We start from the raw sequence: 25654 nt of genomic DNA on the forward strand, positions 1-25654 counted from the left end.
TATGATCATTTGTTCCAAGAATTCGAATAAAACCAAAATCAATAGTATACACAAAATTCCTAGTGAGTGGAAGCCGAGGGCTTTGTAATGGTAACAAATAGGAAGGAAATGTTGAGTAAAGGCTCACAAGATCCATAAACTTTAGGGAACACATATGAAAATTGCGACTTGGTTCTTTAGCAAGAGTACGAAAGTAAACAAGGTGGGGGTGAAAAGAGACCATGGTTCTGCCCATCACATTTCTTGATAAAAAAATTAATTGATTAAATTAAAAATAAAAAAATAAAAAACAAAACAAAACAAAACAATAAAAATTAATAATTAACAATTAGAAAAAAATTGAGATAAAATAGTAAATTTGATGATTGATGTTTTTAGGCTCCATGTGTTCATAACGGATGGTTTTTCCCACGATATTCTTCTCTAATGTATCTGATTTAAAAGTATTCTTTTCTAATGAGACATTCACTGCAATAAAAACTTTAAACTAGATCAAAATAATATTGTAACCCTCAACAATTTTTATATCCATTTGGAAAAGAGAACCACTCAATAAAGACTCACTATATGAAGACTTTATAGCTACGTGGATGCATGTCTTCCAAGTAAAGCTTAGGAAAAATAATTTTGCTTACTTTGTTACATAGCCTCCAAAGATTAGATTTTCCCCGGTTTTTTTGTATGTTATCCATTTTGTTTTATATGCTTGAATTTTACTCTTGGTTGTGAAAATAAATGGGACCAAAAAAAAATAAGATCTTCTGTATGTAGTCCTATATTTGTTTATATATTTTTTTCTGCATCTATATCAACCATTGGTTTTAATCTAGAAATTCATTGGAATATGTCCCTCAAATGATCATAACAACTTAGTTTAGATACAATTGTTATTGACTTTTATTTAGGAGATCTAACGATAACATTAAAAATAGTATAACACATGTATATATTATTATTGGGTTTTAAAATGTAAGAGAGAAAGAGTCTAACAACAAAGCTTCAAGTAGACTGTCTTAGCTACCGAGATTATATATATCAAACTCGACTGCATCCATTTAATTCTAGATATATGAAGCACCGAGAGAGATCAAATCTCTCAAGGTGTAAACATTTCCTCAAGTTTTTCACTCAAAAAGGAGATATGTACCAAGAGAGGTTTGACCTTTCTCGGTGCTTGATAGATTTCATAAACAACCAGACTTTCCTTTTATATTATACAATAAAATGAAAATATACAACCTACAACAATTTCATTGTAATTTTCTCTTCACTCTCACAAAATCTTCTCTCTCTTTATCACATTGAATAATAATACACACTTGAAATACAATTCCCTCATATAAACTGAGGGTTGCCTTCTAGGGAAGAAAAAAATAAATTAGCATAACTTATACCATGAGATCTTTCACCTAACGAATGACTGAGAATGAGTATGAAATTACAATATTTGTTAGTTCACATGTTAGAAATCAGTCCCAAGTTCACCTCAGACACCTATCTATGCAGTATCACAAATTATTGTTCAAATTATCCCTCAATTATCGATTCAACAACCTACACAAACTATCCATCAGGCATCTACTTATCAAACTAGTCCTACTTTCCATTCTACAACACAAATTTCCATCACAAAAGCTGGTATAGGGATAATGCAAATATCATGTCAAGGTCAAGCTTCTCAAGTCCCACCTTTTCAAGGTCAAAATTTTCAAATCCCACCTTTTCAAGCTCAACCTTTATAGGGGCAATACTACTTGGGTCATATGGGTCAAAGTACACCTTTCTAGATTCAACAATACCTTGGTCATACTTATTAATTTCCATTTCAACCAAAAATAGGTATGACTCACCCTAGTTACCCTAGAGGTATGCAAATATCAACCACACAAGCTATTATAGGATATCCTAGGCATCCTCCTCTAGGGATTGGCCTAAACCTTCAAGGTTATAAAAATCCAAAAAAACACTTCAACCAAAAGTTACCATTCAACACAACCTTAGATATTTCAGATTTATCCCCGCTAACAAATGATCCTATATATTACTGTCCTTTTTGGGAGACAATTCCTACTAAGTTACCGAGTGATATACCAAAATTTTAAGGTAAATCATGAGAATACCCATCAAATCATGTTATGACATATCATATTTTCTATGTGTATAATTCATTGATCAATGATTCTATCAAACTACGCCTTTTCCAACAAACTTTGACCAATTCGATAGAAAAATGGTACATTGAGTTACGTCGCACTTTATTCCATATTTTGAACTCTTTAGCAACAAAAATTTTGACACAGTTTTAGCTACCAATTCAATATGACACTAGTACTGAACTTTTGACTTCCCTAAAACAATAAACATCTACTTACATTTCAAATCATATACATGAATGGAGATGTAGGTGTCATTTAGTCAAGGTTTTTATTCCATATCAGATTTTGGTTGAATGGTTTAGAAAATCATTACCTCCCGATATTAGCGAGGATGTTTCTAAAGGAGGTACTTTAACATAATAGCAAGAAATCTATTGTGTCAAGTACCTAGACTTAGTTTATACTCAATATGGAACCTTGTACAAAAAAATCAAATCCGCAGCACCTAGAAATTTCAGATGAACTAGAATAAACTCCCACAGGATCTCACACTGCTCATGGTGTAATTGGTTATGTCAGCCATTAGTCTAAGGGTAGAAATATGAATTCTAAAAGCACTCAAAATTTTCCTATATAATATTCACCGAGAGAAAACCTTTCTCCAGAAATCACTTATGAAATTAAAGTCGTAAAATAATCTACTAGAAAGAATCAACCATCTTGTGAGTGTGGACTATTCTATTGAACACTCGAAAGATTCATTCTTGTAAAATTGTTATAAAAACCATCTCACTTTGTGGACTATTTTGTTGGGTGTTGTACGTGCTATTTGTTCACTTTGTGTTTGTGATTTCTGCATTCATGTGGACTACTGTGTTGGAAGATGTGCATATCCTACTGTGTTGTGTCTCTCTAATAGAGTTGGGACTATTCCCTTTCATCTTAAGACTCACTCTCAACCCTCCCTTTGTAGTGAAAGAACTTAGACACAAGTTACATGACGCACTCATGTGGCACAAGAACCTTGTTATTTCAAGACTAGGTATACCACTCTCATGTGTTGACAAGCAAGATCTAGGGCATGTCTTTAAGATAATCGAAACCATGCCATTGTACCAGATAAGACTCCTACACGAAATGGTGTGAGGTCTAGTTGGGAATTCATACCGAGGAGATCCCCTGAATTTTGGGGGTCCAGCACCATCAACAAGATCTGAAAATCCTGTAAACCAACATCTAGCCCGACCTGAGGGAGTAGAATGGGAAATAGTCTCAGAAGAGAAATATTACAAGTACGGATATCAATCCCTACTCTTCATCGAGTCTGCAAGGCCTCAAACACAATGCAAGAATGAGACCAATCTGAAGACCATCTCAAGCCTAAAGGGCTCAGCTCCAAGCTTTGCAAGGATGATGTGTTGAGGCACTGTCTATTTGCATCCTAATGATGCAGCAGAGAAGAAGAATTTGGACTCTCTTAGCTAATGCCAAATTTGACTCAAGTAAAGTTGGCCCCAAAATATATGAACTATATAGAATAGTGGGATGAATCAAGGTGTGCATGAGGCTCATCTTGGATGAGATGTCCTAGAAGTTACTTCGAAAGCACTGTATCTCGAGAACTTCTAAGGATCCATATCCTTTGTTGATCTGAGGTTTAAATGTTGGTTGCAAGCTAAATCTAGGACCTAAGAATTTCACCCCCCAAGTAAGTATATGTGTTGGTCATCTGAACCTCCTTCCCTCTAAATAGGAAGTGCAGTTCTGAATATTTCTTCACCCCATTGAAGATCATAACCTTGGCATTACCCAGGTTGACCATCAATTGTCGAAGATCACAAAACAAAGCTAAGGCATCCAACTGCCTCTGTAATCTTTTTCGGGATGGGGAAAGGAGAACCATGTCACAAAAAAAGACTAAAATAGATATGAGAAGCTGGTGAAGAAGGTAGCTGTCGGTGTCCTCACTATGCTCATGTAAAAATGCCTTTGACTCCTCAATATAGATCCAAAATAAGGTAGGGGACAGTGGACAATTCTTCTTAACCCCAATAGTGGTATGGATGAAATCAAACATTCCATGAGTCGTGCAAAGGCGACCAAGGACAGACTCATACACGTGCATAATAGTTGTTAATAGGTTCACTAGGATGCCAATATCTTTGATTCTCTGGAGTAATTCTTCCCTCAAAACACAGTCAAAAGGAATTTGAAAATCTATGAAATTTTCCAGAGAGGGGGATGTAGACTATGGGGTATTCATATGGTTTTTTGTACGTTGAAATGAAAAATTAGTTGTTTGGAATTATTATTTTGTTTATTTTAGTAGATTCTATAGTCCTTTTGTTTCAACTTCTTATCCAAGAATCCAATTCGTTCAGATTATATCATTCTTTTGGGTTAATTGTCATCTTTTTTATCACTTGACATGTGAGGAGTTTCAGAATAACCAAGATGTAGTCCAAAAAATTACATAGATAGTGTGCATGTTGTAACAATAGATGTACAACAATATTAAATATTTATGGTGATAAAAAGTATTTCACTTGGGCATAGCCATTATAAAATTCCTTATGTATTAAGTACTGAATGGCCTAAACAACAAAATGATAAAATCAACAAAACAATGATCCATGAAAGGTGCTTAGGAAGATTTGGATACCTATACATGTAGGGGTCCCTTGCCCTTCTGCAAAGTTTTAATTCTAGCCAATTGAGTGGAGATATCCTCGTGGTCAAGTCTTAAAGTTTTGTGTTCCCTTTGTAACTCATTAATCTGCATTGGTTATGATCTAACATAACTTTTCTGGGTAGAAATTTCACACTTCATATAGCTCTATTGTGAAAAGATATTGATTTTGGCACCCTTGGGTGTGAGCTAAGTTTCGCACCCAATCAAATATTGAAGTGCAAACGTCATCGGTGTGTTCATATCAATCTGTGTGCACTTCATCATCATCTTGGGAAACCTCTTGTATTGGAGTAGGGGTTTGATCATGATATTGTTGAGCAACATTTTGTGTTCTTAGATCTCCAATAGCACTCCTTCCTACTCAAGAAGAGGAGCCTTTGTGACTTTTCATGAGTTGACTTGACATTGTTATAACTTTGTTGAAAGAGTCTTGACAAAGAAGGAGTGCAAGGTATGAATAAGCATGGGATAAAGCCAACATAGAAGGGATAAATCTCAATCCCAATACGCAAAAGCACAAACAAAGTAGTGTATGGGAATGAGACTTAACATAAAAGGAAATGAATGGTATACAGTTAAACAAACAATTAACATAAAAAACTATCATGGTACTTAGTCCAATGAGACTCCAAGCACACAAAAATTAATATTATTTATATTATATAAATTTCATATATCTATATATTGAAATATTCTTATTTTTTAATTTGATTAAAATTTGGATAAATTTTGCAATCTTCTACCACCCTCCACATGCATGAAGCACATGGATAGGTGGTTGTGTGCATGGAGTTAATTAATTCCATCCGCGAAGGTGGAAAGAGGTATTATCAAGGTGCTACCTTTCAGTGTTTCTTCTCGGCAAGTTTGGTAAGTTTTGTGTGTATGAGTTCCCTTTGATTTGGATCTGGTCCGATATGATCATTGTCCTAGGGAAGGAGGCCCTCATGAATCGTCACTAGGCATTGGTTCAGTCTCAGTTGGTTCAAGTTTCCTTTCACGTGTATGTTTTTTAGTCCCAATTCTTATATCCCTGCTCTTATGTCTCATGAATGGTTATGTTTAAAATGACTCGGTGTGGAAGGAAACCTATAAGTAATTACTTATGGTTGTTACATAATTGTGTAAGGAGTCTCTTGTTTATCGTGTTACTATGTCAATGGCTTATGGAATCTTGTTGTTGCGCATGGGTTTGGTCTTTGAGTCTCTCTTGGTTCTATTATTGTCTCTACCCCGGTAGAAGGGATTTATTTATGGTATGAATATAAGTGTGCTAGGCCTGGAACCTTCAACATTATGGTATTTGGAATATTCTATTTATATTTACAACCTCAGACATATCATGGAAAATTTGTATTAAGTTATGGTTTGCTCACTTTGTTTCTTGTTGGTTTTCCATCGATAATAAGAAATTGAATTGGTTTCTATTTTTGTTCTCGTCTTCTTATATGGTTACCTTGGAAGGTGCCATGTTTTGAAGTGACCCCTGGAATCTTCTTGGGCTTGTGTATTAACTCCAATTGGATCAACTTCTAGGGTTATAGTTAATCCATAACAAGCCTTGTAGGAACCTCAACAACATGGCTAGTGCCACATATAATAAAGGAAAGGTTGCCCGAGGATATCACAATTAAGGTAAATAGAGGAAAACATCCACTACGAGTAGTCAACGTAGTGCATCAGGTGGTAAAGTTGGTGGGAATAAGTTGGATTCCTGAATCATTAACAAAGTGGCCTATGTATACAACTTAGGAAACTCTACCCCAGTTAGACAACTGTAGAATGGGAAGAGCAGCTCAACCAAAAAGTAGATATTTTTGAAATTGATTTGGAAGATTGGTAGAATTTTGTGCTAGACCGTGGTCATTCTTGAGGAAGATCCACCCAATACAAACATACAATGCATTTATATTCGATGATGAAGAACCTACTGTGAAAATCCCTCGAGCATGTCCTAATAGGTGCACCTTTGTCTTCTCATGGGTACCCGAACTATAGTAAGGAGTTTCAGAAGATTCAATTCCAACTGCAACAACAAAATAGCCATATCAGTCACATCACACAACATATTCCACGTACCCTTGAAACTGAGCTACTAGGCTCTAGTGCAAAGGACCCTCCTCTTGTTGATTCAACTAAAGATGCATAGTGTGTTGGTGCGCCTCTTGTTTTGGTTTTTGTATGCAAAAAATTCATACTTTTTAGAATGTTTACAGTTATCTAGAATGTAGTAAGTATAAGGACATTCAAACTTATTTAGCGTGGCTTGTGAGACTCATCATATTTTTATTTTGGATTGCTTATCATGCCTTTAGGTGGTCAATAGACTTGGTTTCCCTTGGGGCAGGTTGAGGCCACCTAACAATCTAGAATGTGGATGTAACCTACTTCTTTTTTGACAAAAAATTAATAAAAAGGTGCTACCAAGCTTGCAAAAAAAAAAATTGGATACATTTTTCTTAATTGATTAAAACTTTGACAATACAAATAGTTGCATAACTTTGATATTACAAATAGTTGCATATAAATATGCTTGACAATTTTCTTTTCACATATTTTATACATTTTTATAATTTTTTTTAATGGGTTATATATATCATTGATTAGACCTTAATTTTTTTTATTGTAAATATTAAGTTTATAAATATTTAATAATTCAATTTAGATGTAAATATATTAAATATAATGGTTAGGAATCTAAATCATATATATGTATATATATTACCATATAAAAAATCAAATTGAATTTATTTATTATTTTTCAAATTGAGTAGACATTATATTTTATTATTATTATTTATTTAATGCTTTATCTACACAGTTCAATGGCCTAAAATTTGTTGTCACTTCATTTTCATCATGGTGTATAAAGCCAACATAGAGGGGAAAAAACCAATCCCAAAGCGAAAAAGGTTTTTTTTTCACTCGCTATTCGTCACAGGGTATAAATCTAGCGTAGAGGGAACAAAACCCAATCCCAACGCGTAAATTTTTTGTTGTCACTCGGTATTCATGACTGGGTATAAAGCCAACATAGAGGGGACAAAAGCGAATCCCAATGTGCAAAAGGACAAATAAAGAAGAGAACATAAAGGAAATGAATGGTATATAGTTCAACAAACTATTAATGTGGTACTTAGTCTAGGGAGACTGCAACGACAGTCTAGGGAGACTGCAACGACACAAATAATTTATTTATTATTTTTCAAATTAAGTAGACATTATATTTTATTATTATTATTTTATCTAATGTTTAAATTTGACAGTTCAATGACCTAAAATTTATTGTCATTAGGTTTTCATCAATGTCACCAATATCACCAATGTATTTAGTTCATGTTTTTTTTGTTGATAAAAAGTGATGCTTTCTTCCTTATGAAAATTAAACATCTCTCCCATTAAATTGTTTCATAATATCTAGTAACCTTTTTTGCGAAGCCTATAATAACAAGAACAAATATAAAACCTACCTAAAATTATTTATTCATACCAAAGTGCTCAAGCAACCTTCAAGCAATCTTCAACCAATCGTTCAGGGTATAATACAAAAGCCTCTTTCCATCTAACCAGGGGAGACATGAACCATGATGCGTTGCAGATTTTTGGAAATATGTTTCACATCTTTTGAGGGAGACATCATTAAAAGTATAATGAATAACATTTTATTTTCAAAAGTATAGTTTGGAGAGTTATATGGAGGAAGTAAATTTTTATTCATGTGTTTTAAGTTTTCAAGGAGACATCATAAGAGTGTAATGAATAGCATTATTGGTCAAAAGAGTGTAGTTTGGATGGCCATATGGAAGAAGTAAGTTATTTTTTATTTAAGTACTTTATTTATATGGTTAAAAAATAAGATAATATATTTTAAATGATTAACTATCGTTATTTACATTTTTTAATTATTTAAAATAAAATAAAATGATATATCATAAATGTTTAACCATAATTACTGAAACAAAGTTATTTGGTTTCTTTCTATGCTATTTTGATTAGAAAAAATTATTACTATTTTATTAAATGACCACGACTTTGATTTTCGAATTGACTTTGTATTATTTGGTTAGAAGGCTAATATCAATATTCTGAATAAGACATTGGATTACATAATGAGTTAGAAGGTTGAGACACTGGAAAGGCCTAGGTAGGAACATAACCCTCAAAGCTACATCAAAGCTTGCATTCATCGACTCTTTTAAGTTGTTTGAATCTATAATAGTGGCATTTATGCAAAATTTATCTTTAAAGATATGCATTGAATTATTTTGAAGCTTCACAAGTGAAGCCTTGGAATTGAAACATGGGTATTAAGTCATGTTACATTTTTCTATATTATTTTTTCATGAATAAAAAAAATTTAATTACAACATGGGTGTTAGGTCATGTTATATTTTTTTATATTAATTTTTCAGGAATAAAAGTAATTTAAATGCAACATGGGTGTTAGGTCATGTTATATTTTTCTATATTATTTCTTCAAGAATAAAAACAATTAAGGTTAGTTAGGGATGAATTATGGATGAACCACCCTTCTACTTACCAATGATTAAAGAATTTTGATTTTCTAGATTAAGACAAGTGATTGGGTTATATATAAACAAACAAGGTGCTTTAAGTTTTTGGACCCATGGATTTTTTTTGGATTGTTGGAATTTATAATTATTATTAATATTTTTAATACTTATTTCTTCTTATTTTTCAAATTAATTTAAATGAAGTAACATTCCAAAACCTCTCTATATCAAAAAAATGATTATTTGGATGGAGAATAATAATAAGTATAGATGAGTAGGTTGCCTTATTCTTACCTCTATTGCAAATAACTTCAAAATGATTTATATTATAAATTTTCTTTAGTCTAATTTATTTCATTTTTTTATTGAAATCAATATGAAGATTTATATTAAGAAAGAGATTTGGTATCCCAATTATAATTGTTATGTTTCTTTAGCATTATCAATATCCATCGTGGATTTCAAATTGAGCATGATGACACAATCCAAACCCTCAAGGGTGAACTCCATATCCCAAAACATTTATTCCCTTTCCAACTAATTTTTTTCCAAGACTCCCAAAATCCAAATATATTTATGTTCCATTTTTTACTACTTCTTAGTTTGATTTTCACTGGCTTCCTGTTTTCTTTGATGAGATAATTTTATCCTTTTTCCCAACTTGAATCCAACCCATATTTTTAGCTCAATCTAAGAGGTCACTCATTTGGGAGTGATCTTTGTTGTCTTTATCTTCCTTTGCATTTTTCTGATCAACCTAAGATGTTGCTTTTCCTGTGTTATTTCCTCAGAATCCAAAGGAATGTCCATTTTATCCAATGACAATAGAAATTGATTATTTATTCTATAAAATATGGCCTTTTAACAAGCACCTAGAGCTACAAAGCATTAGATCGACACTTTTGCCTACTCAAATTGGACGAACTAGAGTCACTCGCTCCCAAAAGGGATTGTTGAATATGAGCGTTATATATTATTAGGCTAGAAGATTCCTCAACATGCACTTCTTCCTCACTAATTTTTGTTTCCTCCAATGAATCCTTTAGAACAAGAGCTTGCTAGTTACTTTTTTCCTTTCCCTTTCTTCTAAGTCTCTTCTTCCTTGTATATCATAGGATGTTCACTTTGAGATCCTTTCCATCATTTGGGCCTTCAACTACTTCTCATGCCTCTATGATTCTATAATCACTTGGGGCAATGTTTTGTTACATGCCTCTTCCATAACACGCTTGACATCAAAATGAAACATTTTCATAATCAAGCTTCTGAACCCGTACATAGTTTGGTGCCATTAGATTTATCTCGATAGGGAAACCATTATTAAAATCCATTTCCACACATATTCGAGCATAAGTGGTCTTAACAAATTTTCAAATTTTGAACTATCGCAATAAATTTTTCCTATTGCATTTCCAATATAAGTCAACATTGGAAGATTCAAGAGCCTTACCCAAACTAGAATCGTAGATATCAATGCTACAACTAGTTCAAAAGTAGGAGTCTAGGGCTACATGAAGAGACTAACACTACCTCAAAATTAGGGCCCAAAATCACAAATAAGTTGCTTATCCTCAAGAGAATAAAAAACAACAAAAGAAAAACCCTAAACCATTAGATAACTATTTAGATATTGAGATAGTAAGGGTTTCTAAGTTTCATAGATCCACTTATGAATATCAATCAACTGTGGGCAAAATCGATTAAATTTATAGACCAAGTTGAGACCATAGTTGAGCTCATATATATATATATATATATATATATATATTTGTTTTGATACAACTAAAGGCTTCATCCTTTAGGGGAAAATTGCACGTAGGATCTTCTTGAACAATCAAAAGAGTAGATCTCGATTTCAACATGGCATTGTAAGAAACAATAACTTGATATACTTGAGAAATAGGATTTGTTGAACCAACAACCATTCCTTCAAGACAGATAATCCTCATTGCTGATGTTCAGTAGTGTTTTCATCGATTCCAACATCAATTTCTGAATGCTCTTAATATATGTCAAAGGATTGCATTAATTGGAAGCTCCAATGGGCAAGAAGCCGTGGAAGGTGAAAAAGAGAGAATGGACATAGAGCAGACTAGGGTTTTGGCTTCCTACAATAGTAGACATGGCACCACTGAGAGGCTAGGGTTATATGTTGCGGGACGCAATGTTCCAGTTCAAGCAGAGATTGTTCAATGTTGTGATTCCAGTTATGGATGGTGCCATCGTTCACCCCTTCTCACTGAGTTCCCTTTGATTCTATCACAATTGATGCTTTGGGAGTCATACGGTTGTGGGGGTATTGACCCAGCTGCGGACTTAATAGTAAAGTTTATACCCAAGACTGTTCACTCGGATAACAAAGACGTAGTGGGATGGGAGCGTCGCATTGTTGGAGCTTTTATGATACAGAGCAAGAATCTTGGGGTTGTTGTTTATGTTTCTGATAGGGGTGTGCGAGGTTGGTTCCCTCTACCAGTGGCCGCTACATATGATAGCGCTAGCTACAAAGTATCTTCCGAGCCATCATATATGTGCATAGTCACAAATTTAACTGAAAATTGGGGTTTGATGAACAATGTGGTGATTTGGATAACTCTGAGACCCATGGGACCTCCATTCAGAGTTTTACCAAACATTGCATATGGAACATCTCGGTCGGGACCAAAACTCGCCCCCTCAGCATTTCCTCAATGTACCCAGAAGGAAATATTTGGGAATACAAAGATGCCTGGTGAAACTGATGTGGATCGGCAACCAGAACCTGCATTGCAGGTAAATCCACTTCCCTTTCAAGTTTTTATTAAAACCCCTTCTAGGAGGACACATCTATCTTGGGTACAGATAACCAAACCAGTACTGCTTTTGAAGAACAACATCTTCCAGTATACTAGTTACCCTACAGGATCACAGGATTTGATCTCTGGAGGCAGAATACTCCAAGACTACAAATCACTAATGGATTACAAAATTTCACCTGAGTCTACCATCACTCTCAACATGCGGCTGAGAGGTGGTGGGGTAGACCATCGAAAAACAAATCCCTCAGGCAGTGGTCTAGGAAGCAACATAGCCAAAATCCTAGAGACACATCAAAAGCAAAAAAGTGTAGGGTTATCCTTAAAATACATTCTTAAAGGAAATAAACTAGCTACAACATCAACAAAACAAGTTGGCATAACATCTACCCCATACATTGTGGAACAACTAAGCTACACCCCAGAAATAAATATGGATATACCAAAAACATACGAGTACTGTTCTTCATTCGAAAAACAAGCCCTAATTTGCAGATTCAACTGCTTCTGGCCCAAACCTATGGACCTATTCCTTTGGGTCTTCAAAACCTGGACCAATTTATGTGACATCCATCTCTGTTCCAAAGGGTTCTTCATTGTAAAATTCTGTACAACAGAGAAAGGGACATTATTATGAGGGAAGGACCATGGTTTATGGGATCCACAGGTCTCTTCACTACTCCATGGTTCCCAAAATTTGATCCAAATACAATGGTTGTATCTCGGATGCCAGTCTAGGTTCACCTTCACAACCTACCACTACATTTTTGGAGCCCTCAAGTTCTGTCTAGTATAGGAAACACCATAGGGCGATTCATTAAAATGGATACATAAAGAACAGAGGAGAAAATTTACACATTTGCGTGCATGTGTGTGGAAGTATATCTCAGCAAAGAACTGCCCGACCAAATACAACTAAAGTATAAACAGAGATGTTGGATACAGATACTAGATTATGAAAATGTTGCAATCAAATGCAGAACATGTCGCCAAACAGGGCATCTTCAAAAAACATGCATATAAGCTAAAAAAGATATGCATAGGAAGAAGAAAGAAGGAAAGTAGCCCAAAGGATGGAAATTCCCTCCACCCGATCCTGATGATGTCTCGGTTGAGGATGAAGCTACGGAAAAAGAACACCACATCTTCAAAGAGAACAATCAGACACACAAGGAGCCAAAGACTGAGGAATTAGTATCACATGATCTGATGGACTCTTTTCCGGAGAAGATAACAGACACAACAGACACCAATGGAGTTAAAAGAAAACATTCTTTAGATCACTTTGATTCAGACAAGGATAATCCTTGCTCAGTGGAGGACACTTCACTAGTGCTATTTTCATCTCGAGTGACTCAAGGGGAGTGGAGGAAGGTTCAAAAGAAAGAAGGGAGAAAAGCCTAATTTTCTCCCAAAAGTACTTTTTTTATTTTCGGTTAATTCCTTTCTAGATTTTTCTTTGAATAATAGCCTTTGACCTACTTTTGAATATGTGCTTCAACATCTAAAAAATGTAATTTCGTTATTATTAATAAAATTATGATTTTTCCTATGGGAAAAAAAGAAGCCCTTGAAGGAAGAGAAGGAAGCCCAATTGTATAGAAGCCTCTATCGTGTGATCATGATGTCAAACATTTGGCGAGGTATTTGGATGAGAAGATCAATGACATTTTTAAGCAAGACCATCATCATTGTGTATTCCTTGTCATGTCGATTTCAATGGTAGGTGGCACACCACATAACTTTTCACAATTGAGGAGATATGTTCCTTCAAAGATGATGCCCCAAATGTGTGGTTAGGAATTTCAAAATCAATGATAAAAGACAACCTTATATTGGATCAAAATATGGCATTTATGTTTAAGAAAAAATGATTAAATTGTGTGGGTATTGGGTTGTCTAAACAACCCTCAATTTGCAGAGTATTCTTTGTTAAACTAACTTCCAAAGGAGGATTTATTTGGCCCCTAAAAGGAATTTCAATTGTGGAAATTATTATAACTTGCAATTAAGGTCAACTCCATAAATTTTAGGGTTCATTGATCCCCCATTTAGCCCCCTCATTCCTTTATATATTAGGGCATTTATCTCCCTTCAATATGTATCAATCAATCATGCCTTATCTAATTTAATTACATTGAAATTTGTTATGAGTCCTAGGAAATGACAAAGATTTGTTGGAGGTCGAGTTTCTATGGGTTAATGGATTCATAGTTTTATCTTTCTTGTGAAGTTTTTTGACTGGACAAAGATTAGGTGTTTGAGGCAAATTTTTTTGTTAGATTCATGGTATTTTTGGCCGTGTTAGAGGTTAAACTTCGGGCCCCCTCCTGGAGCCATACTTCTGAGATGAAGGTTCAGTTTCCTAAGCCATATTTTCTGTCACCTTTACAACTGATTTCTCTATGATCATTTCAAGATGTTTAAGGAAAATCCAAGGTTGTTTCAAAGTCACAATTGATGCATAATTCTAGTTCTTTTGGAGGCTTATCAAGGTCATAATTAGGGTTAAGTATTGGAGTTGTTTCAAGCTCTGTTTTTACCGATCCTTATGGAAGAACCCCAATGCATGACATTGGCACTTTTCTTGAAGATTAAACTGAGCCTTGTTTGAGGTCCGAGGTAGTTTCAAGGGCTAATTAAAATCTACAATCTAAAGACTCACTGAATTTAAAAGCAAAAAATGAATTTTCATTAGAAGAAGCCTAGGAAGGATCTTAATTGAAGGGCTTATTGGGGGCATAATATTGACAATGATTAAGTTCTAACAAGGGGAATATTCAAGGAAAGAGAACTTGAAAAAGTTTGAAGCAATCAGTGGTAGAAAAATGAAAACTTCCCATCAAAAAAATTAATTGAGGCATGAGAGAAGCTTTTGTAAAATTGTTCAGTTTGTGTTTGAATTGAATGTTGAGGAAAGATTTGTGGTAAAATATTAGTAGGAAAACCTTCAATAGTGTACAAGAATAAGTTTAGAAGTTGATTGAAATTACATAATTGAATCCCTAACATACATTAGCAAAGACAATAATAATGGTTATTTGGATATCATTGAAAGTGGGTCATTGTCCCTTGTACAAGATCCCACAATTATTTTTCTATCTCTCATCCTTAGGGTGGTTGTGTGGTGCATAGAGGAGACCAAACTAGGGGGTTGGAGCCTCCTTCTAGTTGGAGATGGTAAACCTGGGTGTTGGCACATCCTTTCAATAGGAGCTGATAAATCAGGGGGTTGGAGCCCCCTTCCAGTTGTTTTTGGAGAATCTTGGAGGTTAGATGTTCTTGTTGATGTAATCTTTAAGACATATATTAAAAGATTTTTCTTTTTTTTCTCCCAGAAGGGTTCCACCCAAAAATATTGTGTAATGTATTTGATGTTGTGCATTTTTGAATGGTTTTGTTAATTATTTAATGTTTACATGATATGGTTTAAATTGTTAAAAAGTGCCCAATATTGATTCACACCCTCTGTTGGTATTGCTGCATATTCCAACAATAGGTATCAGAGTGGGTTGCTTCAATTGTAGCCTAAGAACTGGAAGGAATATCTCAGGAGATCAAAGATGGGAAGGACAAGGAAGCACACATCCAAATTATCAAAGAAATTCTTTGGTATTTCCCTAGTTTTAGGACCTATTACATTGGATGAAGAGAAACAAGTTGGTCCAACTCCTTTGTTCAATGAAACAAGCTATGAATTTTGGAAAGGTAGAATGGAAGCCTACTTGGGAGCTCCTGAATATGATGTATGGTGTTCAATTATTTATTGAAACATATCTACCAATGACTTAAGAAGGTACAATACGAAAGAAATGAATGTCATTTTAAGTGCTTTACTAGACTCTATGAGATCAAATGTAGGTCAATGCTCATCAACTAAATAACTTTGCGAGAAGCTTCAAAATATTTACTTTAAAAAGCATGCAAGTAAATATGAAGATAATGATGACACTCGGAGAAAATATCCTAGTGACAATTAAGAAAAAGCAAAAGTGGACATGGAGATAGAATTGACCAATGCCTTAAGTGATCTTAACAAAACAAGGAAGAAAATTAAAATACTTGAAGCTGAAGTTATTCAAAAGAAAAAGGAACTTGATGCATCTCTAGCATAAATAAACCTGATTAGAAAGGAAAATGAATGGAAGAATGAAAAAATGAAGGATTTTTACAAAGCAACAAAGAAGTTTCCCCTCTAAGACTTCAAATTGAGGAAGCAGAAAAGACAGTCAAAATATTAACATCCAAGTTGAAGGAAACTATTTTTAAGTACGAAGTGTGAGTTACCCAAAAGAAACATGAGATTATTTTGAAAATTATAGATTCTGAAAAGAGGAATTGTGTCATTAATAAAAAGGATCAAGAAATTTCTTGCTTAAAGATGACGTAAAAAAAAGCAGGTGAAGCTGCATGCAATGAAGGTACGAGTTCCAAGCATCCACAAAGCAAGATTGAAGAAAAGACTGAGAGAAAAATCCTTCAATTCCCAAATCAAAGTGAAGGATAGAAGAATATTTAAAGTGTTTTTGCTCGAAGAAGTAATCCACCTACAAGAAAGAATGCCTTCAGAAGATCATCAAGGCAAGTCATTTCAACTAGGTACACTCATTAATTTTATCGGTATTAGTTTCATGTACTAACTTTGGATATAACGCTAGGCATTGCAAAGCTTATGAAAAGGATCGATGAATGTTATTATTGTCCCTTAAGAAACCAATTTCTTGGTTGTGTAGAAATTGTGCTTAAGACATTAATGTTTATTATTCATGTCACTTATGTGTATGGCATATCTTCAAATGAAGGACCTGAAAGACCTTGTTTTCAACCCTTAATATATAGGTGATATGAAAGTCTCGAAATTACATATGATGCTAGATATAAATGTTGAATAAATAATACCTTAAATGGTTAAATACAATATGTTTTCCTTCACAGAAACTATTATGTGTAACACTTTGAGAAGTTAGATACGATATGTTGTTTTTCAGAGAAACTATTATCTGTAACTTAGAAGAAATGTAGAAGTAGGGGTTTTAAGTATAGGAGTGCTCTTTTAAGGAATTTTAGCTTCATTCGCATAAGTAAACAAAGACTTGTAGCTTCATTACTATACTTAAAGGAAAGAAGACATGCAATGACACATAACAGAGAAGTTATAAAAACATCCCCAACAATGTGTGGAAAACTTCTAATCTTTCATTAATCAACAATCTATCAAAAGTAAAGTAGCCTCGTCTCTGGGTTCCTCAAAATTCAAACCCTTTTATGTAATTTTGCCTCTTTTTATACATTATGGGAAAATTGGTAATCACCAAAATTTTCAAACTCCTTAGCTATCTCCTAACTGCCTGAAGTAAAAAATCATTACATAATATTACATTGGAGGGTAAAAGACACCTAATTATTCTCAAGAAAACAAGATAACAAGAAGTAACAGAAATTTGAGTAAGATTGGTGATTGTCACTCACTGTTCAAATTTGTGGGTTGACTGCTAATGAAGTTTTCCTATAGATCTTCTGATGATAGCTTAAACTGCTTTAAATCACCAAAATTGCATCTTTACAAGATTTCATGCATGGCTGTTGGTTATAAGTCCATATATATATCAGAAGTGTTCTGATTTGTGGAGATGAAAAGAAAGCTGACCATAGATTAACCATAGATTAACCATAGATTGGAAAACAATGATATGAAACATATATGTCTATTAGGATCATCTCTTAGATATTATTTGGTTTATTTTACTCGATAATCTTGTGATTGTTGAATTGGAATATTGTACTCTCTTTTTATTGAACATTCTATGACAATCTAATAAGAAGAATAAATTTAAAGGGTTTCCCCCTTGTGGGTTTTTTCCTTGGCCCCTAACCAAATCATGGGGTCTCTATTTGTGCATTCTTTCCTTCTAATGTTATTTTTACTATTTTGTTTCATAGTAGATGTTACTATTATTTCTACATAATTACTACAAATGTTATGATATGGGGTGAATGCAATGTAAATGGTGAAAAGTTTGTTAATGCAATTATCTAAAGCAAAGAAAAATACTTCTCTAAGAAATATTAACATGGTCTCAGAGTTGGCATGAAGAAAAGTCATTAAAGCTCACCCATGTGAAGATATTGTTGATGGAAGTAAGAGAAGATGGTAGAGACCTAAAAGAATTCTAGGAATTGAAGGAAATCATGGAAAATTTGGTTACCAGGGTTTGATGGATAACATGAGGTTAGATTTTGGAAGAAACCTTGGAGTATGAAGAAGGCTTGAGTTATATAGTCTTGAAACCCTAGCATGATCAATGAGAAGTTATAGATTTAGTGTAACCCTAGATGGGATAATATAAATTAGGCCCGATTGCTCATGAACACGACTGGAAATATTGAAGGCAACATTGTATATGGATAGAATGTAGTAAATCTTGAAGGATGGTCCAAGAGGGAGTTGATCACCTCTCATTAAAGATGAGTACATCCTTATTTATTTCTCGATGATAGGATTTTTGTTTAGATTTATTGTTTTGATTTATCCTACATGGATATTTGAGTATTTGGATACTTCTAACCTCCAAATCGGATGTGATATACAAATCCTTCTTGAGGATCATCTAAGGTGCTGTTGAGGCAAATTAATTACCTATCATTTAATTGTCAACCCGGGGGTTTCTTAAAACTTGTGAAGCATGCATGAACTCTATATGCTAGAAATTAACTTTCAATTTAGATCAATATAACTACGAAACCAAATAACGACAAACCAAATTCACCTATTCTAATTCAACAATCAATTCAAAATAAATTGTCATACAATTATAGTACATCGTGAGGAATTGAAATCTTAATCTATCACACTTGCAGGAATTGAAATTGCATGAAATGAAATCTACTCTAAGGGTTCATGTGTGAATTATCAAATCAAGATCTTATGAGATGAATAATCAAAACCACATGACATGAAATTAAAGAAAAAACAATCATTCTTAACCTCTCACATAGGAAAGGATATGAAAGTAAAAAAAAACAATCACTCTTAACCTCTAGATATGAAAGCAAATAAAGACAATCGCTCTTAACCTCTAGATATGGAAGCAAATAAAGAAAATCACTCTTAACCTCTAGAAATGAAAGAAAATAAAAAAAATCACTCTTAACCTCTAGATATGAAAGACAATAAAAAAATTCACTCTTAACCTCTCATAGAGGAAAATATATGAAATAAATATATCTTAATCTATGAAATCAATAAATCTTAATCTATGAGAAACAATAAATTTTAATCTATGAAAAGCAATAAACCTCACACATTGTAGGTGGCCAATCCAAAAGCAAGAGTGATGGCAACTTGAGAGGCTCCCAATGCAAGCATTACTAGAAAGAGGTTAAAAACACTCATGAGCATGGTGTTAAATCTAAATTCCATTCATAAGTAATTCTAACATAGACACCCGAGTATCTCCAACTTTACACATTTCTTTCAAAGGAGGAGGATATCCTATTTATACAAAAACATAAGAAGATACCTCATTAGTGGAGGTCCATTGTTCTCCCCTTGGATCCCTATAAAATCTCATCGAGTTACAACTCAAATAGGTAATGATGAGACACATATCCTCTTTTAACTTTATCCAAATCTTATTCCATATCTTGAAGGGAATTCGAATTTGAGCATTGCAGGCAACTTAAGGGTGCCTTGGAAGCTTCCAAATGACCTACACATGTCGTGAAACTCAAGCCACTTTTAAGTATTAGCAAGTATATGTCATTTTTCTACATTTTAACCATAGTTTCACTGAAAATACTAGAAATAGTTAGCTTTTGGAAAACATAAAGGTAATCCCATGTAATTATGAAAATGGAGGCTAATGAAAGATTATATGGCTATGGAGTTACGACATGTGAGTGAAATCCTGGTGATAAAGGTGAAAGTGGATTATATTGAAGACATTTTGGAGACTCTACAAGTGTACGAAAAGAGAAAGTAAGAATCCATGTCGGTATCAAGGATACATTGTAGAAATGAGTATGGTCATTCAAGCTGAAGAAGATGTGAAGGAACAAGTTTGGAAGGATTCCATGTCCAAAGAATATGAATCAATAATGAAGAATGAAGTATGGGATGTCATTCTGAGACCTAAAGGAATGTTCATCGTGACCTCTAAATGGTTGTACAAGATCAAACATGGAGTTGATGGAAGAATTGAAAAGTACAACACAAGGTTCATGGCTAGAGGATTCTCCCAAAAAAAGGAAGAATTTTATGATGACATATTTGCATCAATTTCCCGCTACACCACCATTAGATAAATTATTTCCCTTTATGCTAGTCAAGGATGGACCCTTCACCAAATGGATGTAAAGATGACATTTCTTCATGGCATACTACAGTGATAAATGTATGTTGAGAAGCCTCATGAATTTGAAGTACAAGACAAGAATAATCATGTTTTCGGATTGAAGAAGGCATTATACAGTTGAAACAAGCCCCCAGAGCTTGGTATACACACATTGATAGTTACATGGTGAAGCTTGGAGTCACAAGAAGCAGTGTTGACTCCAACCTCTACTTCAAGGTGGTTGAAGGTATGAGTTTGATTTTAGTTTTATATGTTGATGATATAGTCTTGATAGGTAGGGAGCCTCTGATGATCAGGTGTAATATGGACCTAGCCTCTGACTTTGATATGAAGGATATTGACATGATGTATTACTTTATGGGATTATAAGTTTGGCAGAGACTCGGAGAAATCTTTGTTTCTCAACGAAAATATATAGTAAAGTTATTGGTGATATTTGGAATGAATAAATGAAATTCATTAGCCACCCTGATGGAAAATAATATAAGAAGTTATGTGGAGATGTTGTTGGACTCAACCTAGTTAACCCTTCTAAGTATCATCTTGATTGGAGCATTGATGTTCCTTTTGAACACCAGTTTAGATATATGCTTTCTAATGATCATTTTGATTCAATTCATCACTGAGCCCCTTCATGCACATTGGATTGTCGCTAGACACATTATGATTTATTTTCATGGGACAATCAATGTTGGTTTGAGATAGACTTCCAAATATGTGGGACTACATGGATACAACAATGTTGAATGGGCTGGAATCGTTATTGATGGGAAAAACACATTTGGGTGCTACTTTAGCTTGGGATCTATGATGGTATCTTGGATGAGCAAGAAATAGAAGTTCGTAGCTGTAATCACAACAGAGTTAGAATACACTGTTGCTAGCATAGCTAGCTATGAGGCATTTTTCTTAAGGAAGATCTTTGGAGAGATATTTGAATAGGTTCTTGAAATAACAATGATATATTGCGCAAATGTTAGGATTCAGGACAGGCCAGACCAATTGGTGTGGGCTCATGCAAAAACTGAAGCCTACTCCCCAAAGTCTGGGTATTCTTTCTTAATGAAGAGGAAAGGGTGGGACATCCCAGAGTGGTGGGTTAAACCCCTGCTAAAGCTAAAATGCCCAAAGAAAGCAAGATTATTCTCTTCGTGTGTACTAAGAAATAAAATTCCCACCTGGCATATTCTACAATCTAGATTCAAACGGGGTCCAGGAAGATGCCCTTTATGTTTCTTAGACTCAGAATCTATTCCTCATTTGTTCATTGCTTGTCCTTATGCAAACAAAGTATGGGAGGAGATGCAAAAATTATTAGGGAAAAATGTTAGATGGGAAGGGGATTCTTTTCTTTCAGCTTGGGAGTATTGGTGGAACTACTACCCAGAGAGGAACTTGAGGAACCTCCCCCCCATTATCTACTGGGGTATCTGGTTAGCTAGGAATAGAAGCATCTTCAGAGAAAAACTCACTCCAGCGGAAGTGATCGCTATCCAAATCTCTGCCATTCTGTCTAGTATTCTGGAACCTGAAGAATCTAGGATCACTGCTCCCAGAAAGGAAGAACGAATTATGGAAGGGATTCCTTGGGCCTATTTCTATGGGGCAGCTCAAAACAATAATACTGGTGTTGGGATCATCATCCATTCAAGCTCCTCTCACTCTCTGAAAGCCTCTGTGGTACTAGGTCCTGGAACAAATAACTTTGCTGAACTGTCTGCCCTCACACTTCTTCTATTCTGGCTCATAAACAGAAATATCTTCATAGTACAGATCTTTGGGGATTCTTTGAATGTAATAAACTGGGTCAATGGAAAATATAGATGTCAAAATTATATGCTGAGGCCGCTCCTGGAAGAGATCGAAAACTTAAAACACCATTTTAATGTTTTCTCCATTGAACATATTTACAGGGACATAAATGAAGATGCAGATAAGCTTTCTAAAGAGGGTTTGCAGCAAGTTGTGGACTTGCGGAGGATAACCAAATAGATGCATGCTCAGATCCGTGTGTTGGATCTCCCTCCATATACTTAAAATATTTTAATATCAACTGTTTCAGTTTTCTGTTTCGACAGTTTATCTATATCCGGATCCGGATCACATGTAAACATTGTTGTTTTACTTTCCTGTCTTGGACTACTTTTTTGGGATTAAACATATGAAAACATGGCGATTAACTGTGGGTTGTTTTCCTATGTATAGGAGACCCACGGTTACTTGATTTGGACAGTCAAAATTTTTGACAAAGTTTTCTATGAAAGGCAACGTTACAACACTCTTAGCAAGCGAGCAAAAGCTTTTTTTTTCTTACTAGTTTGGTGATACACAGAGGAGTATGTCTCTCCCTCTTTGGAACAGTTGTAGGTCTCAAGGTCACTGAAAGCTCTGGAATGTTAACTCATATGCTTGTAACTTTTTTATTTCTTATAAAAAAGTTCGTTTTTCCCTTTGAAAAAAAACAATGATATATTGCGACAACAAGATTGGGATCCCATTGGAAAATAATCTTGTATCTAGCTGGAACAAATATATCTTCATGTATTAAGATAATGTTTTGTATGAGACAAGGTTAGGCTTGTGGTTGATGTCTCCATGAGAGGGACTATTAGGCCCCTATACGACTAGTGTAACCCCTTATTTTTATTAGTACAAACCACTTATTATATTGATGTACCCATGTAGTGCCCATATTGTTACTATTGTGCCCCATAGAAGCCCACTATTGTTATTATTGTGCCCTTACATTGTTATTGTTATGTCGGGTCTAATTATATTACGACCCCTTAGACTCCTATATATAGAATGGAGGTCCTTTGATTTGTATCATCTAAGAATTTTTTAGTTGTGTAATGTAAAAGGAGGTTGCCCCCTAAAAGAGGCTGAATTATAAGATGTTGATCTATCTTTTCTATCTTTTTGTGAGTTGGTTTCATAACATTTGGTATCAAAGCTTTGGATTCTAGGGTTTCGTTGCTCCAAATAGGTCATCGTGGAATTTTCACTACCACCTTTTTTTGTGATGTTTCAAAAGCGAAAAGAAAAACCCATTTGAGATGAAACCTCATTGAACCTTGGGTCTAAATTTCAGAGCTTTTCGCATGATATTTGCAAAGATATGACCTAAGGAAGCTGGTCTTTATGCAAACTCCTAAAATACATTCCAAACAGGTGACTTGTGGAAAAGCGTCATAACTTTCTCTCTAAGCTTTGGGTTAAAATTTTGTAAGAAGGTATAGAAAGAGGATGGAATTTAGTTTGTTTTGTATATTTTTCAGAGCCGGAGGTTGAAACAGTGACACGTGGCACTTCATACAAGTTCACTCTTTTGGAAAGGTCTATACTCAGGTCATCTTGGGAGATTGTGCATAACTCTTCCTTGGAGAATCTAGTTTGGATCAGACTAGTGGCTTTGGAAAGAGGATGCAGAGGGCTAATACAATTCACAATTTTAGAACTGGAAGTTTCGAAATTACAGAGTTATAGTCGTTTCAATATTCGAGCCCCTAAAATCAAGAAAAGATGATATGAGGAAGTTTGATGGCAAGGATCCAATAAATTGGATACTTCAGATGGAGAAATATTTTGATCTACATGGTGTACCGCTATTAAAAAAGGTATGTATTGCATATTCATATTTAGAAATGGATCAATTTTTATGGTATAAAGGGCTTTGTTCTCATAAAAAACTTGTTACGTGGTGAATTTTTACAAAGGAAATGATAGCGCATTATGAGGACACAAAGAGCAACAGCACAACAATTGGAAAGAGTAAAAGAGCTTTGTTACATAGTGGAAAGTAAAATTATGGCAACAAGGAAGTATACCCTTCACAACTACAATAATTGAAGTGTTTTTTCTCCTAGCCTTCCACAACCTACAAGGGTTACACCACAACAATTGGAAGAGAAAAGAGAAAAAGGGCTTTGTTACAATTGTGATAGAAAATGTACTAAAGGTCATAAGTGTGCCGAGAAGAAATTATTTTACATAGAATATGAAGAGGAGGAAGAAAAGGATCAAGAAACATCAAAAGAAGAGTATATACACGAGGAAACAACCACAGAGAAAGAAGAAATGAAACCGACCGTATCTTGTAAAGCATTGGAAAGAATTAACACTCCTCAAACTCTCAAGATAGAAGGACATATCAAGAAGAAAAAGGTTGAAGAAGTGAAAGATCACATCGAGAAAGAAGAAATGAATCCAACCATATCTTGTAATGCATTGGTTGGAATTACCACTCATCAAATTATCAAGATAGAAGGACATATCAAGAAGAAAAATGTTCAAGAAGTCAAAGATCACATCAAGTGTCAAGAAATGAATCCGACCATGTCTTGTAAAGCATTGGAAGAAATTACCACTCCTCAAACTCTCAAGATAGAAGAAAATATCAAGAAGAAAAAGGTTCAAGCAGTGAAAGATCACATCGAGCATCAACAACAAGTTCTCCAACTTTTAAAGGATAACGCCATTTTGGTGCAAAATCGAATGAAACAACAGGTAGATCAACATTGTAGTGAAAAATGTTTTGATGTAGGTGATTGGGTGTTTTCACTGCTACATCTAAAGCAAGCTATTTATGAGAAGGAAATGTTGGATATACTACATGCCCTTGAGAAATGGTGACCTTACCAAATGGGAAGACACTTCAAGGTAAAAATGGATCATGATAGTCTTAAATACTTTTTAAAACAAATGTTATCTATAGAAGAACAAAAAAAAAAGTCACAAATATATTGGGTTATGATTTTGACATCATCTATAGAAAATGGAAGCAAAATTTTGTTGCAAATGCACTCTCAAGAAATGATGAGGACGTGGAAGCATTGTTTTGTGCTATTTCTATTATCCAACCAAATTGGATAAACGTAACAAGGGATGAATGGAAGAAGAATGAAGAAGTGTGGCCACTCATTCAAAAGCTATATAAGATCCCAATTCAAGCAATATTGTCGGAACATGAAGAGGAAGGAAAAATTATATTGCAACCTGGAGTAGTGACAGGAAAAATAACCCAACAGCTATGAAATCGATCAATTTCAGAGTATCCCATTAAGTGGAAGAACTTACCCGCTAAAGATTCCACATGGGAGGACAAGAATATTCTACAGAAGCATCAAGAACTACTCAAGCATTGAGGACAACACTTTTTGAAGGAGAGGGGCATGTTAGGCCCCTATACTACTAGTGTAACCCC

Source organism: Pinus tabuliformis, chromosome 5_1 (genome assembly GCF_031772625.1).
Source record: "Pinus tabuliformis cultivar Carrire ecotype Pingquan chromosome 5_1, CPIR1, whole genome shotgun sequence".
Lineage (NCBI taxonomy): Eukaryota > Viridiplantae > Streptophyta > Pinopsida > Pinales > Pinaceae > Pinus > Pinus tabuliformis.